Source organism: Canis lupus, chromosome 7 (genome assembly GCF_003254725.2).
Source record: "Canis lupus dingo isolate Sandy chromosome 7, ASM325472v2, whole genome shotgun sequence".
Lineage (NCBI taxonomy): Eukaryota > Metazoa > Chordata > Mammalia > Carnivora > Canidae > Canis > Canis lupus.
Window position 1 is genome coordinate 49,631,896 of NC_064249.1, and position 15,853 is coordinate 49,647,748.

The following is a 15,853-nucleotide window of genomic DNA, read 5'->3' on the forward strand; positions in this document are numbered from 1 at the left end:
ATCCAAGTTCTCTCATAGGATAATTCCAGGATTTGAATTAGAAATGCTGTAGAAGAGTAAGCATTTGATAAATTCAAGGCAGAATAGCTAATTAATATGCATCTCTTGTTCTTGTAGGTGCAGGGCTTTGGGTGTGCAGGGGTAGAAAGAAGAAAATAGTCTCTTGTGTTGAAGAAGTTTTAAGAGACAAGTGTGACTCTAGAAATTTTAGGTAAAGGCAAATAATAAGGTTGAGGGCCAGGGAAAACTGAGATTACACTTTTTTTTGTAGACTAGACGAACATCGATTTTATTCTCTAAAAGGTCTCAATTGGGATCCCTGGGTGGCTCAGCGGTTTAGCGCCTGCCTTTGGCCCAGGGCGCGATCCTGGAATTCTGGGATTGAGTCCCGCATCAGGCTCCTGACATGGAGCCTGCTTCTCCCTCCTCCTGTGTCTCCGCCTCTCTCTCTCTCTCTCTCTATCTCTATCATAAATAAATAAATAAATCAAAAAATATAAATGGTCTCAATTTTCTATCATATATACAAGAGCAATAGGAGTTTAGATGCATAAGAAAATAAGTACAGTAATGGAGAATAGATTGGAGCTACTGAGACAGAACATCCCAAAATCACTTATTCTGTTATTATAATGGTCTAGATGACAATGATTGGGATTTGGAAAAAAATTACAAAAGAGCAGCAGTAGAAAAATAATGCCTTATTTGAGATGTATTTAGGAATAGATCTTAATAGAACTTGGTATGGATGGGCATCAGTATTGATAAGAGACAAAATTTCTGGTAATGACTGAGTTCTTTACCTTTTGAAGAGTAATAGCATTTTCTGAGATGGTGAAGGAGTGGCAAAAGTTCTGAAATGGTTATTGGCAAGAATAGAGGAATTTTATTTATAGAAGAGTAGGAGGTTGGGCTCCTGGTTTTACATTAGTAGTTGTTGGTGCTGATAAAGTTTGGGCTGTAGCAATGGGAGTAAGTAAAATGGAATGGAGGAAAGGTTCATGATAAAAGAGATCAAAGAAGTGAGACTCAAAAAAGGATCCGAATAGAGGCTGAATACATGAAGCATTTGTGTGATGAAATGTGGGTGTGGGTGAAGAGGAAAGTGGCAAGATTTGTCTACATGATCAAGATCCTTCTCGACTAGGAGATTTGACCATTCTAACATTCTATTTTAATTACATTACTTATATATTTCATTTTCTCAGAATTACTTTTTCACAAAAGATATCTTATGATTAAAATCTCTCTGAAGATCATGACTAACACCTTCTCACTTCCCCTAAAACTTAAGATATTTTTCATTAAATTTGTATGAAGTTAGAGTCATCATGAACATGAATTGTGTCTGATTACTAAATACTTTGATATCAAACATGATATATGCAAATAGGAAGCATTCTCATTAATATTTTTCTGTTGAAATTGTCTTAATTTGGGGAAAAATGTGTATCATGTTATATACACTCAGACTAGGCAATATGCACTAGTTTTACATCTTTCTTGTGCTTCATGTGCACAAGATTTGGCTTAAAGAAAATGGAGCAAATGAAACTGGCTTTTTATTTCAGATCATACGTTTTAATATAGTGTATCCACCTGCTGCAGATGAAGTTATTAAAGCACCATTAAGTCAGTTTTTGTAGACATGTGAATGTATAAAGTTCAGGGAAATACAGGACAAATTGTTTAAATGATTCATGGGAGCCCAGCTATTTCTGTATACATATATGTACATCCAAACATATGTATGTCATGTCTACATAAATGAAAATATGATAAGGGCTAAGTAAATTAGTTTTAGCAAGATAGAATAAAATGGAAAGAATAGCTGATATTTTTTATCTGCACTTTTAATCCAGTTAATGGCATATACACCCAAACTTTATTTCAAAAGTTATTGTATCCATTGTACTCATATTGTACATGGAGCTCTCTGATGATCAGATAATTAAAAGCAATCTATTAAAAGATGTGAATTCAAATGTGAATACAAATATGTGGCAAAAATATATTTAATTAGTTCTAAAAATTCCAAAGCCTAAATTAGCTGAGGACTGTGAATATTTTTGAAGAACCACTGAAAGGCCTTTTAAAACATCTGTTTGAATGGAAGGAACAGGGTCAGATAGAATTACCAATGAAGGTTAAGTGAAACTACTGCCCTGTCACATGATTTGCTTTGATACATCAGATATGTATGGTAATTATCCATGTTTTATTGGCTCTACCTGCCCTCTTACTAAAGGATCTCTTACTCTATGCTGCCATTCCTCAGTATGGTTACCAATTCTGTGAGCCAGTGATACACAGGATCACTTACATATGCCAGGCACCACTGCTTCCACCAGGCGAGGCAGAGCTAGCTAGCATGATGAGCAGTAACCAACTCTATTTTATTCAACAGTATATATCCAGAGATTAGCACAGTACCTGGAACAATACCATGTCTTCAATAGTTTTGATATATACAATATTCAACATACAAGTGAACAGAAAACAACATAGTTTTGTCGTGCAACATTCTGGTGTAACCCACCATTAGAGTCAGCTATTCTGACTATCAGAATCAAAAAAACATTCATAAAACAGTGCTGTACTTTGGAGTCACTGGGGCAGGGTTTTGCTTATTTATTTTGCCTTCTTCTGGTTTCACTTTTTTGGGGGGAAGGCATTGGTTGGCACCCTCAGGAATCCCATTTAGCCGTCCTGATCCCATTCATCCATTGGTGTAAAAAGCATTTTCATCTAAAACCCTCTATTTGCTCTTTTACTTTCCATATCTTCTGAGTCCTATTATGCCAGAGAAGCAGAACCTGGTGCCTATGGGGGCCAGACAGTAAAAGTGAAAGCATAATCTTGGAAGGCTGTGGTGAATAAGAGATTCCATGCTCTATCTCAAGGAGTACGTGTCCTCAACTACAGTTGATTTATGCCCCTGGAAATGTTAATTCAATGCTGCCAGATCTTCTGCATTTCAAGAATAGCTGAAATATCTCCCTATTTTTAAAATATATTTTCAAATAAATTCCCCAAATCAAAAACAATGCATCATGAAGACCAAATAGGACAGACACATCTGTGATGTAGACTAGCCTATGCTCACTCATTGGAGACTTCCCTTTCATTCCTTTTAATATCTCACCTCCAGGTTCCCACTCCTTCCTGTGATGATTTTCAAATTGTAAACTGCAGAATTTCCTGATAAATAGTGCACAATTATTTTGAATGGGTGGCAGAAGGCTAATCTTCACTGTGATCTGAGCTTTGCAGTGGTACCTGTAAAATACTTGGCCAAGTAGGAATAGCAGGGATAATTGCCTTTCCCATGTAGTACATTTCTAAAATCGTAGTTTGTCTTCTGTTCTTATTGTGGCCTGGCTTCTAAGGAAGGGAAGGCAAAAGGCCAATCTTACTTCTCCTATGACACAGAGACCTGTAGGGACCATGGGTGGGACAGCCATTATAGACTAGGGAGGGAAAATATTGATCAGAAGACCTGTGTTTCCTACAAGCCAGTTAAATTCCTAACCAGGGTATGTTCAAACAGGCAAAATACCATCTGTGAAGGTTGCCATTCAAGTTTAGAGTATGGGACAGGTCTTGAATTAGAACCAACTCATTTTTTAGATTCCTTCTCTGAAATAGGAAGAGTCTCTGAAATAGTCACTTTCTAAATATCAAAGTCTTGATTTCCTGAGTTCTAGGGGTCTAAAATAATTTATTCTGTTTATAGATAGTATTTGACCATAACTATGCTGTGTAGGACACTAAACACATAGTAGGTGATCAACAGACACTTGCAGAACCAAATTTGCTTTATGTCTGCAGGTCTTAGCCTACCACAATACACATATGGCTTTCCTTTCTGTTGGAGTCAGAATATTTAAGAACAGATTAAATTAAAGTGCCACCTGCCAAATTTCTAAAAGCAAGGGAAAAACATATTTATGGAATAATTGGAACAAGAGACGAGAGAGTGAGCACAGAGGATAAAGACCAGATTTTATTCAATCTATTTAAATTCAACATGTATTAATGAGCATCTAGTCAGCAGAGGTTCTGCACTAGGTGGTATGGTTATGTGAAGTTTAAGCACAGTTCTGGCCTGAATAATTAAGTTGCCTATTATTTCTTCTTTGTCCTTGGGATCCTAGAAGTGATAAATACAGTGCTTATGGGGCAAGCTCTGTATAAGGACTTTGAAATCATGGAGTTCATACTTAACACATTTAAGGAAAAAAAGTAGTCATAGAAGCTGTCTTTCAGTGATATGGTGTTGCCATTACACTTTTACCAGCCTGGAGTTGTAAAGTCTGGGAACAAATGGAAGGGTCCAGGAGGCCATCCAGAGAAGCCATATGATAAGGAGGCATTGAGAGCAGCCCCTTGCTAAAAAATGAATTCAGAAGGAAGGAAGGAAGGATATTGTTCCTTACTACATATGCATAGGAACAATCATTCCTAAAATGGTTTGCATCCAAAGGGAGAATTCTCATCCAAACTTACAGCCCCCAGTAGTGTGGCAGTCTAAGTGGAGGGAAGGTCAGCCCTGGTGAGGCTCCTTGTGTGGATAACCCTAGTATAAGAGGAAGTTTTTAGTAATACTAGAGGTGTTGCTATGGGCACTGATGCATAGGAGCCAGATACAGTGGAAGGAAAATAATGAAAAATGCTGATTAGGAGCTCAGAGAAAGGAATGGAACATTTGTGCTCAACAATAAAATGTAATGCTCTGTTAATCTATTTCTTGGCTGTCCTTATTCTGTAGGTTTTTAAAATACACTTTTGTTCCTCGTTTAGTTCCTTATACTATATTTCTTCCTTTCTCATCACTTTTCCTATTTTGACACTGACTTTAATTGTGAATAGATTCAGCTCTGCAAGGGCCTGAATATGAAATATAATGTCAGCATCAAGAGAATCAACACTTTTTGCTCCATATGAAATCAAGAATGTTAGATATGGATAGTGCATATTAAAACTATCCCCAGCAGAGGCTCAGAAGAAGTTCACTGTCATAGCCATGCAGACTTTCTGAGTTTCTGGGGTAGAGAAATACCTCATGCCCTTAAATATACATGCCATGGATTTAAATATGAATATGTGTATATGTGTATATGTGTATGCACAGTTTATCCAACCTATTTATGTAAATTTGGCATCAGAGAGATTAGACCTGAGTGATTTTGTTAGCTATTTGTCAGTGATGTTCCAATTAGCTTGTAAATAGAACTTCTTCATTTCATTTCCCAAAATAAGAGAAATTTAAAAGTATTTTTCCCAAGATCTCTTCATTTTCTTTTATCTGTAAACCTTGCTGTCTGTAACATCCTGTGATTCTCTTTCCCACCTTGTCACTTTACTTCTTCCTTATGTCACTTCTGCATAATGGGAAATCTCGAGGCTACATTCTATCATCCCAACTCAGTTTAGAGATGTTAAGTACTCCTTTTCTATTTCAACACTGTTTCCTTAATTCTATAAGATGGTTATGTTTGATTTCCTGTATCTGGGCCCTTTACTCTTAAAAAAAAATTGACATCTTAAAACTGTGTTTCCATGTGTTTGTTTGGATACCTGATTTATTTTCATATCTTGCAGTTGTAGGATATCTGGGTTCCCAAATGTCCTCTTCATTCTTTCACACTGAGAAGTCTGCCTGTTGTCATCAGTGTTGATCTCACTGTGGATGAACCCCAGATCATGGAATGAAGCAGCACACTGTGGTTAGTTAGTGAGGGCTCTGCAAACAGAGGGTCAACATGAGAGAGATTACTCCACAGACCTTCCCAGAGAACAGCTGAGCTTTGGTATCTAGGCAGCAAAGGACAAAATGGAACACTTAAACCTGATGCCCTAGGACATGAGCCTACTCCCAACACCTCCTAGCCTCTAAGGAAATAAATGAGCTCAGGCAGGGAGTTCATGTGGCCAAAGGCCATGGGTGCCACTGCTATCAGGTGGCAAAGATTTAATCTCCAGGCATAGAGCTGCTGATTTGATTTAGGATAGCAGTTGTTAAGAGCAGAAGGAGCTGCTGGCACAAATGGTGGCCTTCTCGGCCAAGCATGCTTTCCAACTGTCCTGGATTTAGGAGGAAGGGAAAAAGAACCATAAGAGGGGAGAGAGGGAGGGAGAGAGTATGGTAGCAGACCTATTGAAGAGTTGGGCTGTAGCTTACTCAGAGGAATTCCATTAAATGAACTCATCCGTCATCTTGCCTTTTATTGATGAGTGGCATTGCTTGGTGGCAAGTGACATAGCAGAACAAATAGCATCAGAGTCCTGGCTCCTGTTCCGCAGCACACACAGACGCATGGGCCCCAAAACAATGAGTCATTACTTATTACATCCATTATTAACTCAGCTCAGCCTCATTAGGCTTAGAAATTGAGGAGAGAAAAAAATTAGAAGCTAAGTAACACCAAGTACCCACACATTTATGGAGATAGGGAATGGTGTAGGAGACACCGTGAACAAGTGAAGGGCAGTTAAAACCAGCAACTCAGCAATTGTGACATTTTCAAATCCTGAGGGTCACAGAGAGTTGATTGTGTTTTCCTTTTTCTGACATGATTGTGTTAAGGATGACATTTTAAAGCAGTGGGGCTGAAGTTGAATATAGAAAGTACATCATTAATACCAGCCCTTCAAGATAGTTTATTAGGAGTGGTTCATTCCTTTAGTAATAGATGCTTAGAGGTTGCTAGATGCTGAAACCCATATGCATGATCATGTCTTCTAAAGGGGATTCCAAAAGTAACAGAGATGACCTGATTCCACTGTAAAGCAGTACGCCTACTAACAATACTGCAAGAACACGGGAATCTTTATGCTTCTGTCCCTCCACCTACCTGGGCCTTCTCACTGTTGGCTGCTGAACCCAAGGGTAAACACATTTGCTCAAGTTTAAGTGCTCCACTACAGAATTCAGAGAATTAGAAGAGAGAACTACTTCCATATTTTAGCAATGCTACACAATGATGGAAAATACTATAAAGATGAATTAGAACCAGTTCTTTGGAAAAGATTATCTTCTGGGACAAAATATGGATGCACGTTTAGAACAACTCATGGAGGAATTTATTTTACTGTTAGCTGTGAGGGCATATAATATTTCATGTGACTCCACATGAGACTAACTGATCAGCTCTGTCTGCTAAATTTCCTGGTTAATTGAGTCAAAATATTGGCTGTATTTTTTTCTTTCTGAATATTAGTAAAACTATTTTTATTAGTCTAAACTATATAAATATAAGCTATTCAAGTGGTCATGAGTTCTTGATTTTGAATACATCATAAGTATGTTTCTTAGGCTTTCCAATCCTTCTTGAATGCAATCTTTAAAGCTTTTGATATTTTAAAACAGTATAAAAATAGATTTATTGAATATCTTCTCTCATTTGAGCTGATAAAACACTTCTCTATGAGTTATTTGAAACTTATAGTAATGTTTATGATACACACACACACACACATACTAGATCATTCAAACTGTGTTTACAGATAGGTAGTTGGTAAGTTGCAAGTTTACCAAAAGAAGGAAAAAAAACAAAAACTGTTCATATTTAAGACAAAGTTTGAAGTTCTTCCCTTCATGGAGTTGTTACTTTGCTACAGTAATATTCTGGACAGGAAATAAAGGCAAAACTAGTCATCAAAATTGGTTAAATATGCAGGTAAACAAATGAACGCATGTCAGTGTTAACTTTCCCTTTGTGGCTTAGTAGGTCTACATTTAATTATACATTTGGAAAAATGTCTTTAGAACATGGAGTTATATACACTAACAGATTGTTAGATATGGAGTTTGATTGCACATATATCTAAGATATATTTTAACATCACATAAAAATGATTTATGCGATTATGCATTCATCTAGCTAATATAGCTTATTTCATGTCCTTACAATTATGAAATTATGAACAGTAAAACCACACTATAACTCTCATCTTATGCTATAAAGAAGTGCTATTTCTCTTCTGACCCTAGTATAATGAAGATAAAGGAAGAAGATATATATCTTTTAGTTTGTCTTGGTAATTTTGAAATTTAGGTTTCTGATTATTAAAACTTAACAAACTTGCATTTTTTTCCCTTCTTTACAATGGATCAGGCATTTGTCTGTTGGGCATGGTTTGAATGAAGAATGGATTAGATATAAATGATACTCACTTTGTGGTTTTGTTCTTCAGCTACTTCTACGTGGTAGTTATTTTGTCATTTGGATTTCCACCACTTTTAGAAGTAGGAAGGATACAGATGTCAGTTATATATATCTGTAAATCTCCCTTGTATTAACTTTGCCCTCTGGAATAACAGGATAATCTATTCTACCAAGCATCCCTTAAAACTGTTCACAGAGAATTATTATGTCTCAAGATTCTTCTGCTCTCCAGCTTATGCACACTCAGTTCCTTCAACTGTACTGTATGGAAGGATCCTTTCAGGCCAAACCAGCATAGAAAAAATAAAAGTCTCTCAGTAGTACGAATGTAATAGTAACTCAGTGGCTTCATCTGCTCTTACACCCACCCCCTTTCCAGATAGATAGCTTTGTGGGCTGTACAGGAGGGTCTTTCCTTGTTATTCCTCTAGTTCAAGGGGCAAGACCCATTTGCTAGCTATCATGAGTTGGTAAAACATTTTAATTCACAGCTGTTTCTCCGATGATGAGGTCATGTGTCCTAGAGGCTACCATCATAACTGACAAACTTTTCCTCTTATAACTGAAGGTTTCTCAGCCAAAGAAACCAGTTCTTATTGAGTCCGTTTTATTTTCCACTAAAAATTGCCCCAGTGTTTTCCTTTCTTTTCCAGAAGATTTTTCTGATGTCTTGAAGAAAAATGCCCTTCTCCTACCAAGAGCTCCTTATGCTACAGAGCAGAACTGACACATGTCCTCTTTTTTCACACATAAACTCCAGTAGTATAGATTTTCACCTGACTTTCTCTTTGTTACCACCTCTTCGTCAGACTCACCCTGACCTGAAGAAGGCTGGGACACACAAAAAAAACATGAGTGACATTTTACTACCATGCAATCAATACTCCTCTACCTCTGACTCTGCCCCTAGTCTCCCATCAAACTTAAACACAAATCTCTCTCTCTCTTGAAGGTGAACTCATCTTCCATCCAGTATATTGCCAAGGACATGTAGTGTGCTCATGTTTTTCACAGACAATGCGTCTTAGTCCTTGTGAATTCTCCAAGAAAATATACTTTTAATGAGACTGCCAGCTTCCCATGAAAATTTTAGCAATCTTGATATTTAGGGGATATACAACTTAGACCCATTCTGTGAAATCCCTCCCACATATCTGACAAAATTTACAAACCAGTTGGTCTCAGACATCATGAACCCTTGTGGCAATAGCCTTTTACTTTGTCAAGAATGCTCTTGAAGCATAGCATACACATCCCATAAGAGCTTTTCTGTATCTGACATTTGTCTATGGTGTACAGGATGTCAGCCTCCTGGCATCTAGGTCTAGTGGGAGGCCCATACTTTGTTGCAGTATAGCAAATGCAGTTAGGTTGCCTTTTAAGGCATGTCACTGTCTGATCTGATATATAAATTCATTTTCCTAGCTATGCAGGTTGAACTAATGTCACTTTAGCCCAACAAAATTCAAAGCTTTTCCACTTTACATCTGGAAACTAAAGAGAAAATAAAATTAAAGTATGGATATTTTGATGTTCAGTATAGCAAAGCCCAAACCTAATTTTTTTCCCATAGGTAACTGCCTGTGGAAAAAGCAGGAGCATTTACTCACCCCAGTAGAGAGCCAGAGAAACATATGGCAAAGAGAGATTCAATGCTGTGATTGAGTAGGTTTTTGAATGGGACTTAAATGCCCTATAGGATTAGCTACAGGCAAGGGCTGAGTAAGCGCCTGTCTGCTGGTATGATTGAAGGGTGACAGGTAATCTCACTGCCCAAATGTATGCATATCCCCTAAACCACCATGCTGATGTTAGGGAATCATTCCTTTGGGTATTATTTCTAAAATGTCTCTGTAAAAATGCAAATACTTTACCTAGAAGTAATGGAACATTAAGCCATTTATAGTCATTTAAATTTTAGGAAGGCTTATAACATTGACACAGAGCTAGAGTAAATCCAGGAAAACAGGATATATAAAAGAATTATTGATTCAGAAGACTGAAAAGTAGTACCTCAAAGAAGGCTATGAAAAGTTGGGGATGGGAGAGAGTTGTACCACAGAGACAATAATACCTTGATAGAGAAATTCAAGGACCAGTAGGTAAAAGGGGAAGTGAAGCAATATCAAAGAATACCTTTCCAAAATTTACTAAATTCCTCAAGATCTGACCCTGATACTATGAGCTAAACCAGAACTGATGACTTTGAGCATTTAGGCCATATTAGGAATGGTTGACTGTTGACCTGGAAACAGTCCAGTGACCAGGAATCTCGAACCTTAAATTTGTCCTTGGAAATCTGAGGCTATACCTAAATTTCCTTTATTTAGTGGAAATAATTGGCAGACCTTTCCCTCAAATGTTATCTTCACAGTGTCATTATCATTTTCTTCATTGCCCTTCAGAGTGTAAAAAGAAAAATAATAAGTTGAACCATTGAACCAGATGGAGTTAAATAGACTTTTTTCAAGACAATTACTGTAAGAAAGAGCAATTGAACTCCATTGCCATTGAAAGAAAAGGGAGAGGATTTGTGTGTGTGTGTGTATGCGCATATGTGATGATAATCAAGATTAGCAACTTTCAAATATGCAAGGCAGTATTAACTGTAATTATACCATATTGTATACTATATCCCCATAACTTAGTTATTTGATAACTGGAGGTTTGTACCTTTTGACCCCCTTCACCCGTTTTTTTATACCCATCACCTGTCTCTGGCACCCACCAATCTGTTCTCTCTTCTATAAGCTTGCATTTTTTTGTGGGAGGAGTAGTTTTTTTTTTTAATTCCATGTATAAGTGAGATTATTTTTCTATTTTACCCAGCATGTAATGCCCTCAGGATCTATCCCTGTTGTTGCAAGTGGCAAAATTTTCATATTTTGATGGCTGAATAATATTCCATTGCATGTACCCATATATGCATACATAAGTATGCGACACATGTATACATATATGTATATGTACATATGTATTACACACAGTGTGCATACTGTTTTCTGTAATGGCTACACCAATTAACATTCCCACCAACAATGCACAAGGATTCCCTTTTCTCCACATCCTCACCAATACTTGTTACTTTTTGTCTTTTTGATAATAGCCATTCTAAAAGGTATAGGTGATAGCTTATGGGAGAGTATTTTTAAATGCTGGGGAGTGAGCTGATGGAAAAGTACTAGAGGACCCTCGGTCTGGAGGGATTAGTCAGTGTGATTAGGTCATCTAGTGTTTGCCAGTCCTCTCTTAATGAAGTTAGGCTTGACCCTCCCAAGGTGACTTGGAGTTAGGGAGTGCTGTCTCCTTCAGTGATTACATTTCAAAGGAATGACATCTAGCTCCTGGAGAAAGACACTTCTGGGTTGTAGAAGATTTTCATCTTAAAGGGACAGAGAAAATTTACAATTGCAAGTTTTCTAAAGTAGGGGCTCTAAGATAATGGAGGGCATTTTTTTTTTTTTTTTTTTTTTTAGATGGAGGGCATTTTAATCAGGAAGAAACCTGTCTAAAGTTTAGTCAAACTGAGGGGGAACATTAAGGGAGTCTTTGTCAAGATATTTACAAGTTAGTTTATTCACATTTTTCTACAATTTGGTCTCAACTTTCTCTTTAAAACTCCCCCTGCCTCCATTTATTCTCAGTATACAGTATATACTTATACATACACAAGCAGCAATAAGAATTGATTACATTCATTAATCTTTTTCCTATATAAATAACTCTTCACATTTATGAAGTATTTTTCTTTTTCAAATACATCATATGATTTGATTTTTAAAATTTATTTATTTATTTGGGCTATGAACCTGAACCAAACAGGCATTGTGGCTACTTTACAGCAGGAGCCACAGAGTTTTGAGTCTATGTTTTATGCTTTCCAAGGCCACTATAAGTCTTTGTTCAGCCTTATCCATCTCATTTTTTCAATTTGATCTCAAAATACTATCTTCATTCCAAACCCAAGGAGAGTGGATGCCGATGGGGCCAGAAGAAGTGGGCTAGAAGGTGAGTCACGAAAGAGGAAGGGGGAATCCCCTCATGTTATTCTCCAGGAGCTGGGTTCCAAGTTCTTCTTGGCAACTAAGTGAGTACTTGAGTGTCTCACAGTACTAATTAGTTCTGTAAAGAAAAGTAGAAGAAAGTGGGATGATTGACAGCTGGTCTACACAGCAGTGTCAGTGCCAGTTAACAGATGCCACTGATCAGTTGCTTTCCACTTGTTTTCATAAATCTATCAGCAGAACGGCAGAAACTTTTATAATTTTTTTCACAGGTTTGGACTCAAGCAAAACAGCACTTTTTCTCTAAATAGTGTACATTCAATATTTTGTAATCCCTTCGTTTTATTGTCTTTGCCAGGGATTGCAAATTTTCATGGACTCCTATCATCAGTAGCAGCTACAAAATTTAACTGGTCACCTACTACATGCAAGACGCTATGAGGAGAATTCAGTAGCATAAAAATATGTAGACAATTTTACTCTCAGCTTAAAACCAAGGTAAGAAAAACATACTAGTATACAAAAATATAAATCAACATTTACTAAGCACCAAATCACAAAAATTAGTGAAGTTGTTAAAAATGAGACTCTGATGGTGCCCTTTTACAATTTCATTTCTTCTCCTCTTGACTGATAGTTTTTTTAAATCTTAGTACAACATTGCAACATGCCTTTTATAGGAGTCATTAACTATTGTTAATTTAAGAAACTTTACTCTTGCCCTCAAGCAAAGAGAGTTGATTTTGAATGCAAGCGCCTGATCTGGAAAGTGAAGGGGCAGACTGAGTAATTCTTGCAAGTTAAGTCAGAAGTCAACTTGTTTTAAGAATTTTAGTAATACTATAATAAAACTAAAGTAATAGCAACATCTTTTATTTTTATTCTTAAAGTGTATAAAACTTGTATTTTTCCATACATTCACGTAATTCTTACAGAAATTCTAGTCTGGAATGGGTGTTTTAGAATTGAGGAAACTAAAACTCTAAGGTTGACACTAAGGATCAGCATCCATGGTGTTTCCATTAGGTCATACTATTACATTGTATCCAAAATAACAAGACCGGAAGGCATATTTACTGAAGAAGGAATTCTAAGGCTTTATGAATCATGACCTAGACAAGACAATTATGTCTAAAACCATAATTGCAAAGTTGGAACAACCTGTTTTTACCAGCCCTAATTCCTATCCTGCAGTCTCTCTTCCTTCTAGTGGTTGATCTTTCACTACATTTCTCTAGTCCTGTCAACTTTCTCTGGGTAGAAGCTTTTTATTGTTTCCTCTTTCTTGGCAGAACAAATCAGAAGATGAGATATACATCCTGGAGAAATTACCTGATATTATTGTGTAGCTGCCATGTCTTTCTACATAATCCATATGGTCCAGAGTTAGGAAAGAGACTTTGTAAAAGTTCATGTTAGGGACTCACTAGCAAGATCTCTTTATCCTTCCCTGTTCCACCAGAATTATCTTCTTTTGGAATCTCTCAGACATACACACAGCCAAGAGCCAATTTATCTTTCTCTATGCTTTAGTAGCACCCTAGACTTATCTCTATTGCACCACAATATCCTACATACTACTACAATATTTTCACACTAAATGTGTGAACTTTAAGAAAAGGGTTCTGTCCTCTTTATCCTGAGCACCATACCAGGTACAGTGTAAGTGTGCATAGTAAATAGTTTCCAAATGATAGAATAAATGAGATGGGATGGAATAATATTAGGATGGTCTACATAGTCTCCCAATTTCTTGAAACATCTAAATCAGAATAATACTGTGTTTATTAAGAAGATTCACATGCATTCTCATTCCTGGAAAGGACCCTTAGGAAATCACTTTTAAAAGCCTAAAAAAAGTAAGCAGCACAGACGCAATTGCCAAGGAAATCTTTGTCAATGACACATAATTTCCAAATCAGAGTAGGTAAGAGCATACATCTCTTCTCTAATCATTCTGGAATGTTCCTGAAACCAATAAAGAAGATGAACTATTATGGTCCGGATGTAGCTGCACTTTAGAGCTGTTATTTTAAGATCCCTCGGTATAAAATGAACTAGATGCACATATTAAATTATTAACAGGCTCACTTTATATGCCTGAGCCAAGGTGCAAACAACTGGGAGAGGAAAGCTATGAAACAAAGTAGATAAAAGGGTGTGATTTGATCAACACTCTCTCAACAGCCTTTCAGCTTTTCTTCTCCTGGCATCAAGGAGCTTTTAGTTGCCAATTACAATCAACTGAGTGAAGCAGCATTCAGACCACCTGGAAGCAGGCAAAGTATCATTGGTTCCAGCTCAAATACACGTAATTTGGTTCTATTTATCTGGGTGGTAAGACATATTTTAAGATTCCCTTTAACTTCTCCTAAGACCAAGGCTCTACCCCAGCAATTTGAAGCCAGTTTCAAATGAACTAGATCCTACTTCTAAATATGATTAAGTAACACTGAGTAAACAATTGAAGCACTTTCTTTCCAAATTCAAATTTCAGATTTGGAAGATATTCTGAGACTTAGCCCAGTGATTAAAGAGCCAGGAAACATTTGCCTTACAGACAAGAAACTGTATTGATGCTCATATTTATATATTTTACACAATTATCATTTTTACAAATAAGCTGTCCACAACAGCCTTGTGAAGTTAGACAAACATTATCATCCTCATTTTGTGTCTGAGCAAACGTTAGCCTATTGGAGTATGGATAAGACATTCATAGTAGAAGCCACATTAAGAACTAACAGAAGAGTAGGTTATTTCTTTAGCCAAGAGAAATGATCAAAAAGTGAAGTAAAGTGAAGATGGTAATTACACTTGGGGACATCAGAGGAGCCTTGGGACAGGGTATTTAATGATATTGTGGAATGAAGCTTTAGGCAGCATCCAAAGTATGGATTTATAGCAGCATGCAAAATATTCCCCAAATGCATCAGTATTTCATCAGAAAAACAGAACTACTAAGAATGACATATTCGTGTGTGTGTGTGTGTGTGTGTGTGTGTGTGTAGACAGGGGTGGGGAGACAGACAGACATACCTCTAATAGGAACTGACCATATTCAATTCTGAGAGCTGATACAAGGTGGTTTTCTTTGCATCTGAGCTTGAAAATCCTGTCAGGTAGCCAGGAGGGGATGCTAGGTAATGAAGTAGGATAAGGCAAAGACCAACTAGAAATCACGAGGATGAAAGAGAACACACAGGATTGGAATCCATGTTTACCTCTTATTACTTCCAACCCTCAATGATGTGGGCAATCTTATGGATCTTTCATCACGGAACAAGACACATACCTGGTCCAGAGGTTAGTAAAACTACAAAGGAACCAGTGGAAGCCAAAGGAGTTTCAGGCCCAGTGATCACCCCACCCACACCAACAAGATGAGCCCACTCATCAGTAAGTACAGGGCATTTCAGTTATAACAGTGCCTGATGCTCCTGCACTGACCCTCCAAATTCAAAAAAATTCTACTTTTCATTTTCCAAATCTCAGTGTTGCTTGAAGCCTATCCAATCTCAGAACTATGCGGGGAAGTGAAAACATAGTTCCAGTTTAGCTGTATTGAACTACTAGAGATCTATTACACTACCATCAGAGGTGTTGTATAAAATTCATACAGAAATTTATAGAGAAAATATATTAAATTCAAAATATCAAAAGCTAATAATATCGAGG